Raw genomic sequence first — 15,105 nt, 5'->3', positions numbered from 1 at the left:
GTTCAGTTTAGATAGCTGGTTTGCAATACAGAGTAATGCCAACAGCATGGGTTCAATTCCCGCACTGGCTGAGGTTACCAAAGAAGACTCTCCTTCTTAGCCTCTTCCTTCACCTGAGGCATGGTAACTAGGGAAAGAGTAGGGCACATTAAGGACTCAAATGGTAATTTCTGCATGGAACTGGAAGATGTAGGTAGGATTCTAAATGAATACTTTGTGTTGGTGTTTACTCATGAGAGGGACGATGTGGGAACAGAAATTGGAGAAATATCATAATATAATTAAAGTAGCATAGACAGAGAGGAAGTTCTAAGTGATCTGGCTGGCTTAAAATAAATAAATCATCAAGATCAGGTGAAATGTATCTGGCTGTTGCCTGAGGCAAAGGAGAAAATTGTAGGGTCACTGGCAATGATTTTCATTTCCTCTCTGGCCACAATAGAGGTGCTAGATAACTGGAGCACAGCCAATGTGGTACATTATTTGAGAAGGGAGAAAAGGATAAACTAGGAACTACAGGCTAGCAATTCTCAGGGACAGAATTAATCTAGAGAGACAGGGATTAATCAAGAACAGTCAGCATGGATTTGTTAAGGGGACCAATTTGACTTAATTTTTTGAAGAGGTGTGTTAATGAATTTGGCATAGTCTATTTGAACTTTAACAAGGCTTTTTGATAAGGTCTCACATGGGAAACTGATAGTGAAAACAAGAGCCCGAGGAAAATTGCGGCACGGTGGCTCAGTGGTTAGCGTTACTGCCTCACAGCACCTGGAACCTGGGTTCGATTCCAGCCCCGGGTGACTGGCTGTGAGGAGTTTGCACATTCCCCCTGTGTTTGCATGGGTTTCCTCCAGGTATTCTGGTTTCCTCCCACAGTCCAAAGATGTGCAGGTTAGGTTGATTGGCTGTGCTAAATTGCCCGTGTTGTTCAGGGATGTGTAGAATAGGTGGGTTAGAGGGATATGGGTCTGGATGGGATGCTCCAAAGTTCAGTGTGTTGGGCTGAAGGGCCTGTTTCCGTACTGTAGGGATTCTATGAGTCTGTGGATCCAGAATTGGCTGAGTGGCAGAAAGCAGAAGGTGATGGTCGAGAGGTGTTTTTCTGATGGGAAGCCTGTGTCCAGCGAAGACCCACAAGTGCTGGGCGTCTTGCCATTTGTGGCATGTATAAATGATTTAAACTTGAATGAAGGAGGTTGATCAGTAAGTTTGTGATGGTACAAAAATTTTTGGCTTAGTAAATAGTGAGGAAGATAGCCTTAGGTTACAAAAAGATATAGAAGGCTGATCAGTAACAAATATGATTCAATCCAGATAAATGTGAGGTGATGCATAGAACAGACATGAAGAAGGGTCACTAGACCCGAAATGTTACCTCTGCTTTCCACACATGATGCCAGCCCTGCTGAGTTTTTCCAGAAATTTCTGTTTTGTTTCTGATTTGCTGTTCTTTGGTTTCTTTGGCACAGATTTAACATAGAACATAGAACATAGAACATTACAGCGCAGTACAGGCCCTTCGGCCCTCGATGTTGCGCCGACCTGTGAAACCAATCTGAAGCCCATCTAACCTAAACTATTCCATTATCATCCATATGTTTATCCAATGACCATTTAAATGCCCTTAAAGTTGGCGAGTCTACTATTTTTGCAGGCAGGTCATTCCACGCCCTCACTACTCTCTGAGTAAAGAACCTATCTCTGACATCTGTCCTATATCTATCACCCCTCAACTTAAAGCTATGTCCCCTCGTGCTAGCCATCACCATCCGAGGAAAAAGGCTCCCACTGTCCACCCTATCTAATCCTCTGATCATCTTGTATGTCTCTATCAAGTCACCTCTTAACCTTCTTCTCTCTAACGAAAACAGCCTCAAAACCCTCAGCCTTTCCTCATAAGACCTTCCCTCCATACCAGGCAACATCCTGGTAAATCTCCTCTGCACCCTTTCCAATGCTTCCACATCCTTCCTATAATGCGGTGACCAGAACTGTACACAATACTCCAAGTGCGGCCGCACCAGAGTTTTGTACAGCTGCAACATGACCTCATGGCTCCGAAACTCAATCCCTCTACCAATAAAACCTAACATACTGTACGCCTTCTTAACAACGCTATCAACCTGGGTGGCAACTTTCAGTGATCTATGCACATGGACACCGAGATCTTTCTGCTCATCCACACTACCAAGAATCTTACCATTAGCCCAGTACTCTGTATTCCTGTTACTCCTTCCAAAGTGAATCACCTCACACTTTTCCGCATTAAACTCCATTTGCCACCTCTCAGCCCAGCTCTGCAGCTTATCTATGTCCCTCTGTAACCTGCGACATCCTTCCGCACTATCCACAACTCCACCGACTTTGGTGTCATCTGCAAATTTACTAACCCATCCTTCTACGCCCTCATCCAGGTCATTTATAAAAATGACAAACAGCAGTGGCCCCAAAACAGATCCTTGTGGTACACCACTAGTAACTGAACTCCAGGATGAACATTTCCCATCAACCACCACCCTCTGTCTTCTTACAGCTAGCCAATTTCTGATCCAAACCGCTAAATCACCCTCAATCCCATGCCTCCGTATTTTCTGCAATAGCCTACCATGGGGAACCTTATCAAACGCTTTACTGAAATCCATATACACCACATCAACCGCTTTACCCTCATCCACCTGTTTGGTCACCTTCTCAAAGAACTCAATAAGGTTTGTGAGGCACGACCTACCCTTCACAAAACCGTGTTGACTATCCCTAATCAAATTATTCCTTTCTAGATGATTATAAATCCTATCTCTTATAATCCTTTCCAACACTTTACCCACAACCGAAGTAAGGCTCACTGGTCTATAATTACCAGGGTTGTCTCTACTCCCCTTCTTGAACAAGGGGTCAACATTTGCTAGTCTCCAGTCTTCTGGCACTATTCCTGAAGACAATGACGACATAAAGATCAAAGCCAAAGGCTCTGCAATCTCCTCTCTAGCTTCCCAGAGAATCCTAGGATAAATCCCATCCGGCCCAGGGGACTTATCTATTTTCACACCTTCCAGAATTGCTAACACCTCCTCCTTATGAACCTCAATCCCGTCTAGTCTAATAGCCTGTATCTCAGTATTCTCCTCGACAACATTGTCTTTTTCCTGTGTGAATACTGACGAAAAATATTCATTTAGCACCTCTCTTATCTCTTCGGACTCCACGCACAACTTCCCACTACTGTCCTTGACCGGCCCCAATCTTACTCTAGTCATTCTTTTATTCCTGACATATCTATAGAAAGCTTTAGAGTTTTCCTTGATCCTACCTGCTAAAGACTTCTCATGTCCCCTCCTGGCTCTTCTTAGCTCTCTCTTTAGGTCCTTCCCGGCTAATTTGTAACTCTTAAGCACCCTCACTGAGCCTTCACGCCTCATCTCTGCGTAAGCCTCCTTCTTCCCCTTGACAAGAGGTTCAACTTCTTTCGTAAACCACGGTTCCCTCGCTCGACCACTTCCTCCCTGCCTGACAGGTACATACTTCTCAAGGACACGCAGTGGCTGTTCCTTGAACAAGCTCCACATTTCAATTGTGCCCAGCCCCTGCAGTTTCCTTCTCCATCCTATGCATCCTAAATCTTGCCTCATCGCCTCATAATTGCCTTTCCCCCAGCTATAACTCTTGCCCTGCGATATATACCGATCCCTTTCCATCGCTAAAGTAAACGTAACCGAATTGTGGTCACTATCACCAAAGTGCTCACCTACCTCCAAATCTAACACCTGGCCTGGTTCATTACTTCATTAAAGTCAGGGGCAGAGGGTTTAGAGGGGATGTAAAGCAAAATGTTTTCATCCTGAGTGTGGTAACGATCTGGAACTCCATGCTTGCAAGGGTGGTACAAACCTAATCTCTCATAACAGAAGGGCTCATAAGCAATGCCATGGGGATGAGTATAGTTAGATGCTAAAGTGAATAGCCTCACATTTTCCCACACAATATTCAATCTGCTAAGTTTTCACTGATTTAATTAACCTGCCTATATTCCTCTGTGGACTCTGTATCATCCTCATGCCTTCCCACCTACTTTTGTATCATTAACAAACTTGACTGTTGTCCATTCCCTTTCCTCATTGAAGTCATTAATATATATTATGACCCCAGCACTGATTCCTGTGGCACTCCAAGAATTGCAGGTTTGCACCCTGAAAAATGCCCAACTGTCTGTCCTCAATTAGTTAGCCAGTGGTCTATCCATGCTAATCTGAAACTGAGCATTATTGTCCAGTACTAATTTTTAGCTTTTACCCCATTTCTTTATACACTATTTTAATCCAAATAGCCATGCAAAGCTCTCTTAAATGCCTCAGTTGAATCTTCCTCCTCTGCACTCGCAGGCAGTGCATTCCATACCCTGCCTACTTGCTGAGTGAAAAAGATTTTTCTTACTTCGCCTTCTTTTGCAGATCTCTTTAAATCTATGCTCTCATGTTCTTTTCCTTTTATGAGCTGGACGCAAAACTGAAATTCCGCATCCTTGGAACCATTCAAAGCTAAGGATTATTGTAAGCTTTGCTTACTGCTTACTTTACCACTGCCCCGAACCCCTCTGAGAATTACACCCACGATTTTCTACTGTGTTACAACATACTCCTGCCAAAATGCATTACCTCTCACTTTTCTGCTTTGAGCTTCATGTGCTACCTATGTGCTCATTTCATCAATTTGTCTATGTGCTTCTGGGGATTCTACACTGTCCTTCTCACTATTTATAATTCTTCCAAGTTTCGTGTCATCTGCAATCTTCAAAATTGCACACCAAATCTGCACACCAAGATCTAGGTTGTTACTATATATCAGGAAAAACAAGGGTCTCAATACCGACTCCTGGGGAAATCCACTTCTTCAAATCAGTCCTGAAGAAGTGTCACGGACCCAAAACATTAACTCTACTTTCACAGCACAGATGGGCTGCCAGATCAACTGAGTTTCTCCAGCAATTTCTGTTTTTGTTCTGTGTCAAACCTTCCTCTTGTGCAAAAATTATCCATTGATCATTACTCTCTGAATCCTATCACTCAGCTAATTTTGTATCCTTGTTGCTATTGACCCTTATGTTCCATGACCTATGACCTTCCTTCTAAGTCTGTTCTGTAGCACTGTATCAAACACCTTCAGAAAAGCCATGTACAACACATACCAGCATTACCCGTAATGAGCCTTTCTGTTGTCTCTTAAAAAGACTCCAGATAGCTCGTTGAAATCCATGCTGACTGTTCAGAATCAATCACCCTTTTCTGTGTAACTACTATTTCTATCCTGAATAGTTATCTCTAGAAATGTCCCCAATTCTGAAGTTAAACTGACTAATATAAATAAGAATGTAACTAACATACTAATCACACATCGCGTCCTCTTACCTGATTAGTAGCCTAAAGTGCCATACTTTATAAAATGTCTTTTGGACATTCAAATATATTACATATATTTATCAACCTTTATCAACCCTTTATCAATCATGATCTTGTTGAATGGTGGGGAAGACTTCAGGGGCCAAATGATCCACTCTTGTTCCTGTTTCTTATTTTCTTATCCTACTTGTTACCTCCCCAAAGAATTGCAAAGTATTTGTCAGGCATGATTTCCCTTCATGAAGCCATACTTGATTAGATCATATATGTTTAAGTGCTGTGCTCAACTCTAATGTTTTCCTAATAGCAGATGCTAAACTAACTGGGCTGGTTCACTATATGTTGAACTCAGTGTTAAATCTAGAAAGCTGTAAAGTGCCTAATTAGAAAATCAGATGCTGTTTTGCAATCTTGTGTTGATCTCCACTCACTTTTGCTGTAGACCAAAAACAATGGGCAGAATCTTCCCAGATCCTGAACGTGGGCTATGGTGAGAAATCACATGAGAAGTCCAGCGAGACCTTTCTCAATGTCATTATCAACAATTCACATATTCCAATGAAATTCTAGTTGAACTATGAAGTGGTGAGAGGCTTATTAACAGAGATTGTTGTTCATTGTGACCCTCATTAAAACTTGGTCTCACCTCATTAACAAGCAATTCCCATCCAAGGTAGAAATTAAATGCTAAGAATTCCTGACATGAAAGTCAAAGAAGTCAACAGGTTTCTGTGTTCTGAGGAAGGGTCAGCGGACCCAAAACGCCAACTCTGTTTTTTCTTCCACAGATATTGCCAGACCTGCTGAGCTTTTCCAGCAACTTTGTTTTTGTTCCTGATTTACAGCATTCTCAGTTCTTTCTGTTTTTATTTAGAGTTACCTTACAACTTCAAGTAGCCGATTGTCCCTCCGGACTTTCATTTGGACATTAGCTGCCATTTCAGAGCATACTTCGTAGGCAGTGAACATGTACTCTACATCCATGGGCGTTGGCATCTGACACATGCCAGTCTCTTTGTACCAACATGGCACATCACCATGCACTTACAGTATTCTTCTGCATTTCAATGCTGCTGCATTATAAGCAGAGACTAGACCAGACTGCATCTCAGGGTTGCTTGCTTGCATTCTTAGTGCTCACTCACTAAGGAACGATCAGGATGGTCACAGCCTCTCTGCCTTGCCATTTTGCACTTGACCCCCTCAACCAGAGCTAACAGATGCACAGTACTTCTATGCACATCATGGAGAGGTGATGACCTCGTCGTATCATCTTTAGACCGAGATACTATTCTGGGGACATGTGTTCAATTCCCACCATTACAGATCATAGAAGTTGAATTCAATAAACATTTGGAATGAAGGGTCTCATGATGATCATGACTGAAAGGACATAGCTGCCATACTAGGTGTGTGTGTAGGTGGTGAGGGAACCAACAAGAGGAGAAAAGCATATTTCACCTCATCACAACCAATCTACCAGCTGCAGATGCATCTATCAATGACAATATTGGTAAGAGTGACTATTGCACAGACCTTGTGGAGACAAAGTCCCACTTTCACATTGGAAATACCCCCCCTCATCTGCACACGCCCACATCTGTACTCTGGGCAAGTGAGGGGTGAGTAATAAATGCTGCCCCGCATCCTGTGAATGAATTAAAAGAAAATCTTGATGCCAGGAAGCTATTTTATTTATTCATGAGATGTGGGCATCACTGACTGGGTAAGCATTTATTGCCCATCCCTATTAGTCATTTGGAAGGTTAAGCTGCCTTTTTTAACTCCTACACTCTATTTTTTGTGGCTATACTCACAATGCTGTTAGAGAGGGATTTCCAGGATTGTGACCCAGCAACACTGAAGGAATGGCAATATATTTCCAAGTCTGGATCTCAAGTGGTTTGGAGGGTAACTTGGTGATGATCCACGTATCTGCTGCCCTTGTTCTTCTAGATGGTAGTAGATGTGGATTTGGAACACACTGTCTAAGGAATCTTGGTAAATTACTGCAGTGCATCTTATAAACAGTACACACTGCTGCCACTAAGCATCAGCGGTGGTGGGCTGAATGTTTGTGCACATCATGCAAATCAACTGGACCGCTTTACCCTGGACAGTATCAAGCTTCGTAAGTGTTGTTGGAGCTGATCTCATCCAGGCAGGTGGGAAGTATTCCATCATGTTTCTGACTTGTGTCTTTTAGATGGTGGACAAGCTTTTGAGAGTTGGGAGGTGAGTTACTTGCTGTAAGACTCCTGCAAGTACTACTCCTGTACCCACAGAACTTTTATAGCTAGTCCAACTTAATTTCTGGTCAATAGTAACTGCCAAAATGTTGATAGTGTGGGATTCAGTGATGGTAATGTTGTCCAATGTCAAGCACCACTGGTCAGATTCTCTCTTGTTGAAGATGGCCATTGCCTGGAATTTGTATGGCACAACTGTTAGTCTCTAAACTTGAGCTGATAAGTGAAACTGTTTGAGCATGGACTGGAGTCATGAATGGTGCTGAACATTGTGCAGTCATCACTGAATATCCCCACTTCTGACCTTATGATGGTGGGAAGGTCATTGATGAATCAGCTGAAGATGATTGGGCCAAGGACACTATCCTGAGGAACTCCTGCAGAGACATCCTGCAGCTAAGATGACTGACCTCTAACAAGCACCATCATCTTCCTCTGAGTCAGGTATGACTGTTGACTCCAGTTTTACTAGAGCTGTTTGATGTTAACTGTTTCTTTCTACACAGCTGTCAGACCCATGACATCTGTCAAGATTGTCATAATGGTGGTTACAGCCTTGGATCAGAGTAAACCATGAGAAGAGTATGCATGTTGAGACCTGAGTAGAGAACTGCATTTACAATGTGCAGCTTCTGACTTCCCATTCATGCTTGAGGCAACATTCTCAGCATTTTTCACTGTTGGACCAAGACATTGTGTGATATTATCTGTAAAAGACTTGAGTTAATATCTCCTACAGCTACATATTGTTCTAAAGGCAGCAATACCAGGTGTTTAAATTATTAGTAAACCCTTCTGAACATTGCCACTTGAATCCAGGTTCAACCCTGCATAAAACTCACACCTTGTTTTGTCTTTAAAGAGCTTTATTGCTTCCAGCACTAATTTGTCAGATTCCTGGCATTACTGCAGAGTTTTTAGCAGCTGTGAGAATACATAGGTGATGGACAGAATAACAGAGTTAGGTCACAATCAGATCAATCATGATCTTATCAAACTGCTGAACAGATCTGGGGTCAAATGTACTATTCCTGCTCCTCACGTATATATTTTTATGTTACTGTTCTCTGCTAATGAAAGTACATGGTGCCAGTATTAAACCGGGGTGGACAAAATCAGAAGTCACACAACACCTGGTTCTGGTCAACAGATTTATTTGAAATCATAGGCTTTCGGAGTGCTGATGCTTTGTCAGGTAAAGGAGCAGAGCTTAGAAAGCTTGTGATTTCACTATAACCTGATGTCGTGTGACTTCTGACATTGAGAGTACACTTCTCATTCAAGCACAGATATACTTGGTGTCCTCCTGCCTCATGGCCCAGCTGGGTTGCCCACTCTATGGATGTTAAGATATAGCACCGCCTCGATTGTATAAGATGGAATCGTAAATGGGAAGGACTTGAAACTTCAGCTGACATTCAGCCAACTTATTGCAGCTTTCACCCATTGCTGACAATACTGTCCAGATCTGCATGAAATGAGTGCATGTATTCATGCCTAGCCTCATGCATTGGTCTGCCATTTGGTCGCATATTTCAGGGGCACCTTTTAATTCGTACTGCCCTCCCACTTCATTATTTTAAAGGCCCTAAAGTTCATTCACTATTCCAGACTGCATCATGTTACTAAGTCTCTTACAGCACTGGTCTCAAGTTCTTGTGGCTTCCCAACTTGCTTAACCACTCCCAAGCATACTTCTTCATCAGCTTTGCGATGTGTTTGAAAGTGCATTCTTCTCTGTTGCCTTGCTGCCTGCAAGAACATCTACAAGGAAGCATCACAGAATCTTTGAAGAAACATTTCTATCAGTGAAGCTCTTCCTTAGCAGTTGTATGCCTCCACACCCCTGCCTCAATGTCCTGAATGTTACAAACCTCCTTTATCAATTGTGTTCTCAGCTGTCACTAGAACCCACCATGACCTCATGGGATGTAGGCTGGGTCAGTATTTGTTGCCAATCCCTGGATGCCCTTGAGAAGGTGAAGGTGAGCTGCTTTCTTGAACCACTGCGATCTATCTGATGCAGGTACATCCACAATGCCAATAAAGAGGGAGTTCCAAGATTTTGATTCAGTGGCACTGTAGGAATGATGTTATATTTCCTAGAATGGATGGTGCATGGCTTGGAGAGGATCTTGTGGGTGGTAGTGTTTCCATGTATTTATTGTCCATGGTCTTCTAGATGGGAGTAGCGGTGGGTTTCGGAAATGCTTTCTAAGGAACCTTGGTGAATTTTTGCAGTGTATTTTGTAAGTAATACGTACTGCTGCTACTAAGCATCAGTGGTGGAGGGACTGAATGTTAATGGATGTCATGCCAGTAAAGTGGGCTGCTTTGCCCTGAATGGTATCAAGCTTTTTGGCATTTTGTTGGAACTGCACTCATCCACGAAAGTGTGGAGTATTCCATCACACTCCTAACTTACCTTGAAGATGGTGGGCAGGCTTTGGGGAGTCAGAAGGTGAAATATGCATTGCAAGATTCCTAGCCGCTGAACAGATGCTGTACGCATGGTACTTGTATGTTGAGTCTCATTCATTTCTGGTCAATGGTAACCTCCAGGATGTTGATTGTGGAGAAATTCAGTGACAGTGATGTCATTGAATTTCAAGGAGTGAAGATTGGATTCTCTCCTGTTGCGGATGGTCAGTTCTTGGTGCTTGTGAAACATGACATTTGTCACTTGTCAGCCCAAGCCTGAATATTGTTCAGGTCTTATTGCATTTGGGCATTAACTGCTTCAGTATCTAAGGATTCGCAAATTGTGCAGTCATCAGTGAACATCCTCACTTCTGTCCTTATGTTGGGGTAAAGGTGAAGCAGCTGAAGGTGGTTGGGACATGCACACTTTCCCGAGGAACTCCTGCAGAGATATCCTGGGTCTGAGGTGACTGACCTCCAACCACTATAACCATTTTTCTTTGTGCCAAATATGCTTCAGCAGAGGCTTCCTTCTGATTCCCATTGATTCCAGTTTTGCTAGAGCTCCTTGATCCTACACTTGGTCAAGTGTGGCCTTGATTTCAAGTGCTGTCACTCTCATGTCTGGAATTCAGTTTTTTTTGTCCATGTTTAAACCAAGGCTGTAATGAGGTCAGGGGTGAATGGAACTGGCTGAACTTAAACTGGGTATCAGTGAACAGACTATTGCTAAACAATTGTGGATTAATAGCATTGCTGATGACACCTTCCATCACTGTATTGACAATTGAGCACCAACTGATGAGGAGGTGATTGGTCAGGTTGGATTTTTCCTGCTTTTTATGAACAGGAAATAATTGAATAATTTTCCTCATGGTCAGGTAGATGCCAGCATTATAGCTGTACTGGAGCAGCTTGGCTACGACTGCGGCAAGTTGTGGAGCATAAGTCTTCAGCACTACTGCTGGAATGTCTTTAGGGCCCATAGCCTTTTAAGTATCCAGTGCCTTCAACAGTTTCTTCACATCACATGGAGTGAATCAAATTGTTCGAAGCCTGCATCTGATATGATTTATTTTATTTATTTGTTGTCACGTGTATTTTTTTTGACAAAATACAGTGGAAAAGTGTTGTATGGCATTGCCCCTCTCCAGCGCCATCTTGAAACACAGAAAAATAAACCAAAACATAAAATACAAAGGCAGAAAAATAAAGAAGTAAAGAAAAGGTGTTCAACTTTACGGTCCTTCTTGTTAAGTGCTCCACCATGGGCCACAGGCCTGGTGGCCAGGCACAAGTCCCCTTCGCAGTGTCGCCACTGCTGGAATGAAAGTCACCACTCTTCAAAGTCATCTTGCCTTTATTGACACCCTCGCCAGTATGAGTCCTCGCCAATGCAGATGCTATCCATACCACTGGGAAATGCAGCAGCCGAACCTTGATCATTGTCATGAGTCCATCTCCTGTCCACCTCTCCGATGCAGCCACAGCCGATCTCATCAACTGTGATTCTGAAGCCTCAAGAAGAGGTGAAGATGGATCACCTACTCAGCATTTCTGGGTGAAGATTGTTGAAAATGCTTCAGCCTTATTTTTCACACTGATGTGCTGGGCTTCCCCACCATTGAGGATCAGATTCCTTCAGTGTAATTGAACCAAAATGCTGGAAGTCTTCCATAATGGCATTACAGATTTACCTACAGCACATGGACTGCTGTGGTTCAAGAAAGCAGCTCATCATCACTTTCTCAAGAACAGCTAGGGGTGGGCAATAAATTCCAGCCCAGGCAGTGATGCCCACACCACACGAGTGAATAAAAAAAAGGTAGCCATACCATCATTTATTTTACTGTTTTAAGTTAGGATTAGGACAGACCAAACAACTAGTTTCTACCCTTGTCATAGATTTAAGAACCAATTCCATACTGCCAAAACCATACCTTTCTTTCAGTCCTCTTCTAACTGATGCTGACTGCCTCCTGATGCTCCTTTTGTTACTCTTCAGTTCAGTCTGTCTTATCAGATTTTGCTTTTTTATTTACTCTAGATAGATTGTCACATCCTACTGGAGTTAGCTCTTCTCCAATTTTGAAGTTCTACTTAGATTACACCTTGCTGCTCTCCATTATTAATCTAAACCTTGTGGTACAATGATTACTCTACTCTTCCTCCACATGTTGCACATCATTTGCCAGCACAAGATTCAGAAAACTATCTTCCTCATTGGACCTAGCGCATAGTAGCTCAGGATGCTATCCAGAACATTTCTAAAATATTTTCCTCCTTTCCTGTTATTTGAATACCATCCCAGACGATATTTGGATAATTGAAGTCTCTCAGTATCACCTGCCTTATAGTTCTTGCAAATCTCTGTTACTTCCCTACAGATTTGCTCCTCAACTTCTCTCTCATTAGAGGCTAATAGAATTGCCTCAGTAGCAACAGCATCCCCATTTTGTTTTTGAACTCTAATATAAAAGATTCTGTCCTTGTTCATTCTAAAAATAATATGCTATCAATACTACCAATGGAGTGCCTGTAAATTTCCACTTAATGTTCAGCTCCTCTATATATAAGTGGAGCTGAAGATTGTTTATCTGCTTCTTTAGTGTGAGCAGGAATTTAATGTAAATATGTTACAAATATTTAGTTAGGCTGAAATAACAAGTAAATGTGTACTTACATGGACCAATTTTAGTCTTACTTGGTGCTGCAAACATTAGTAAACAGGGGTAAAAGAGTGCTTTTGTATAATGCGGAAACCAAATACACCAGTGTGTAGCCGAAAACAACATAAATTAATGCCACATCCCCCATTTGTGTTTTAATATTTTCAAAAATATTTACACAAATTTTTAACAGTTTTCTATATAATATCCTTCTATTTATCCATGGACTTGAAATCCAAACGTGTTTGTGGTTCCCTGTACTTTTTCTTGACACAATATCCAACATAACTTTGCCAGCAAAAGAAATTCATTTTCACATTAAGGCAGTGAAAAAGCCAATTTGTAATTCCAAAAGTAAAAGCTTGCACCAGTTATGTAATATAATATAGCTTTGTAGCTATTTTTTGAAATTAGTTATATTGAAAATAGTACATTGATATGGATGACTCTCACAAATACAATTCACCTGAGCACAATGAATAGGATGAATGGATAAAAATTAGATCTTTTTGAATCCTTTTCAGTGCGTAAAATGGGAAGCAAAATGGGCTAATCGCAAGGTTATAACGACAACTTGAATTTATGTATTACATTATTTTTAATATGGTAAAAAAGCCAAATTCTATATTACCAGAATGCCTGAAATGAATCTGACCTGGGTATTGAACAAAGAACTGTACAGCACAGGAACAGGCCCTTCAACCCACCAAGATTGTGACAACATATGATGCCTTTTTAAACTGATATCCTTTTGCCTGTATGTTGTCCATATCCCTCTATTCCCTGCCTATTCATACATCTGTCAAGATACCTCTTAAATGTTGCTATTGTATTCGCCTCCACCACCTTCTCTGGCAGAGCATTGCAGGCACTCACTACCCTCTGTAAAAACAAAACTTGCCTCTCACTCCTCCTTTAAAGTTTCCACTTTTATCTTAAACTTATGTCTCCTACTAATTGACATTTCTAGCCTAGGACAAAAACTCTGACTATGCATTCTATAAAATGTCCTGTTCCTTTTTAAGAAATCCATCAAGGGTGCCACTATGCTACTAAAGTTTGGTACAAATTTCCTGTAGAATCCGCTCAATCCTAAAAATTATAGCAATTCCTTTTTTGAGGATGGTCTTGAAAATTCCTTGATGGCCTTTGTCCTCATGTTCCTTGGTGTCATTCTTCCATGTCTGATGTTGTACCCTAAGCATCTCACTTCTGCCTTCATGAATTCAGTTTTTGCCAAGTTTCTGACCAACTTTGCCTTCTATAGTCTCTCAAAGAGCTCTGCCAAATGCTCCATGTGATCTTTCCACGAATGGCTAAAGATTACTAAGGTCGTCTATGTAGACGGCACAATTCGTCAATCCTGCAACAACTCTGTTCATAAGCCTTTGAAAAGTGGCTGGTGTGTTTTTCATTCCAAACGGCATTACTTTAAATTAACATAGTCCATTTGGGGTTACAAAAGCAGAAACCTCTTTCGCTGATCCGACAAAGGTACTTGCCAGTTACCGTGAGGTAAGTCCAATTTTGTGATGTAAGTGGCTTGTTCTACTTTTTCCACACAGTCCTCCAGCCTTGGAATTGGGTTTGAGTCAGATTTGGTCATAGCATTGACTTTCTGATAATCTATGCAGAATTGTTGAGTACCATCAGATTTGGGAGCTAACATGATCAGTAAATTCCACTCGCTTAGACTCGGCTTTATGATTTCATCTTGGAGCATCGCTTCCAATTCTTTCTGAACCTGCGCTGCTTTGAGAGGAATTAAACCTGTAGGGATGTTGTTTTATCAGAACAGCATTCCCTGCATCAACCTCATGTTCTATGGTGTTAGTCCTCCCCATTCTATTTCTATCTGGGTCCACATAGTGCTGTAAAAAGTCTTTCAATTCAGTTCTCTGCTCCTGGGACAGATAGCTCACTACCCTATCCCATCCCTTAAGGACTTCTTCATTATTAAATTTATTTTGAGGCACTTCAAAACTCAGATCATCTGGATTTGATTCATCACTCTGAGTTGCAGTAACTGATACCTGTTTCTTTGGTTACCTGTCCCTGTCATAATAATGTTTCAGCATGTTCACATAACATACCTGATAATTTTTTTCTGATCTGGCTTCTTTACCAGATAATTTACTTGACTTAATTTCTTCTCAATCTGATAGGGACCAGTAAACCTTGCTTTGAAGGGATTTCCTACCACTGGTAACAGCACGAATACTTTATCCCCATGGGCAAATGTACGAATTTTAGATTTCTTATTTGCTTCTTGCTTCATTAGGTGCTGTGCTGCCTTCAAGTATCGTCTAGCTAATTCACCTACTCTGTTTAATCTTTCCCTCACCTCAGATACATAGTCCAACTGTGAGACCT

At 41.7% G+C, this 15,105-nt stretch overlaps 1 protein-coding gene across 1 annotated transcript in view; it reads left to right on the top strand.

Annotated features, from left to right (window-relative positions):
* The window catches only part of LOC109920528 (piezo-type mechanosensitive ion channel component 2-like), a 696,943-nt gene that overhangs the window by 178,386 nt on the left and 503,452 nt on the right, over positions 1-15,105 (top strand). The window lies entirely within an intron of this gene.

The sequence above is a fragment of the Rhincodon typus genome, chromosome 4 (assembly GCF_021869965.1).
Source record: "Rhincodon typus isolate 14 chromosome 4, sRhiTyp1.1, whole genome shotgun sequence".
Lineage (NCBI taxonomy): Eukaryota > Metazoa > Chordata > Chondrichthyes > Orectolobiformes > Rhincodontidae > Rhincodon > Rhincodon typus.
This window is presented reverse-complemented; position numbering and strand designations above follow the sequence as displayed.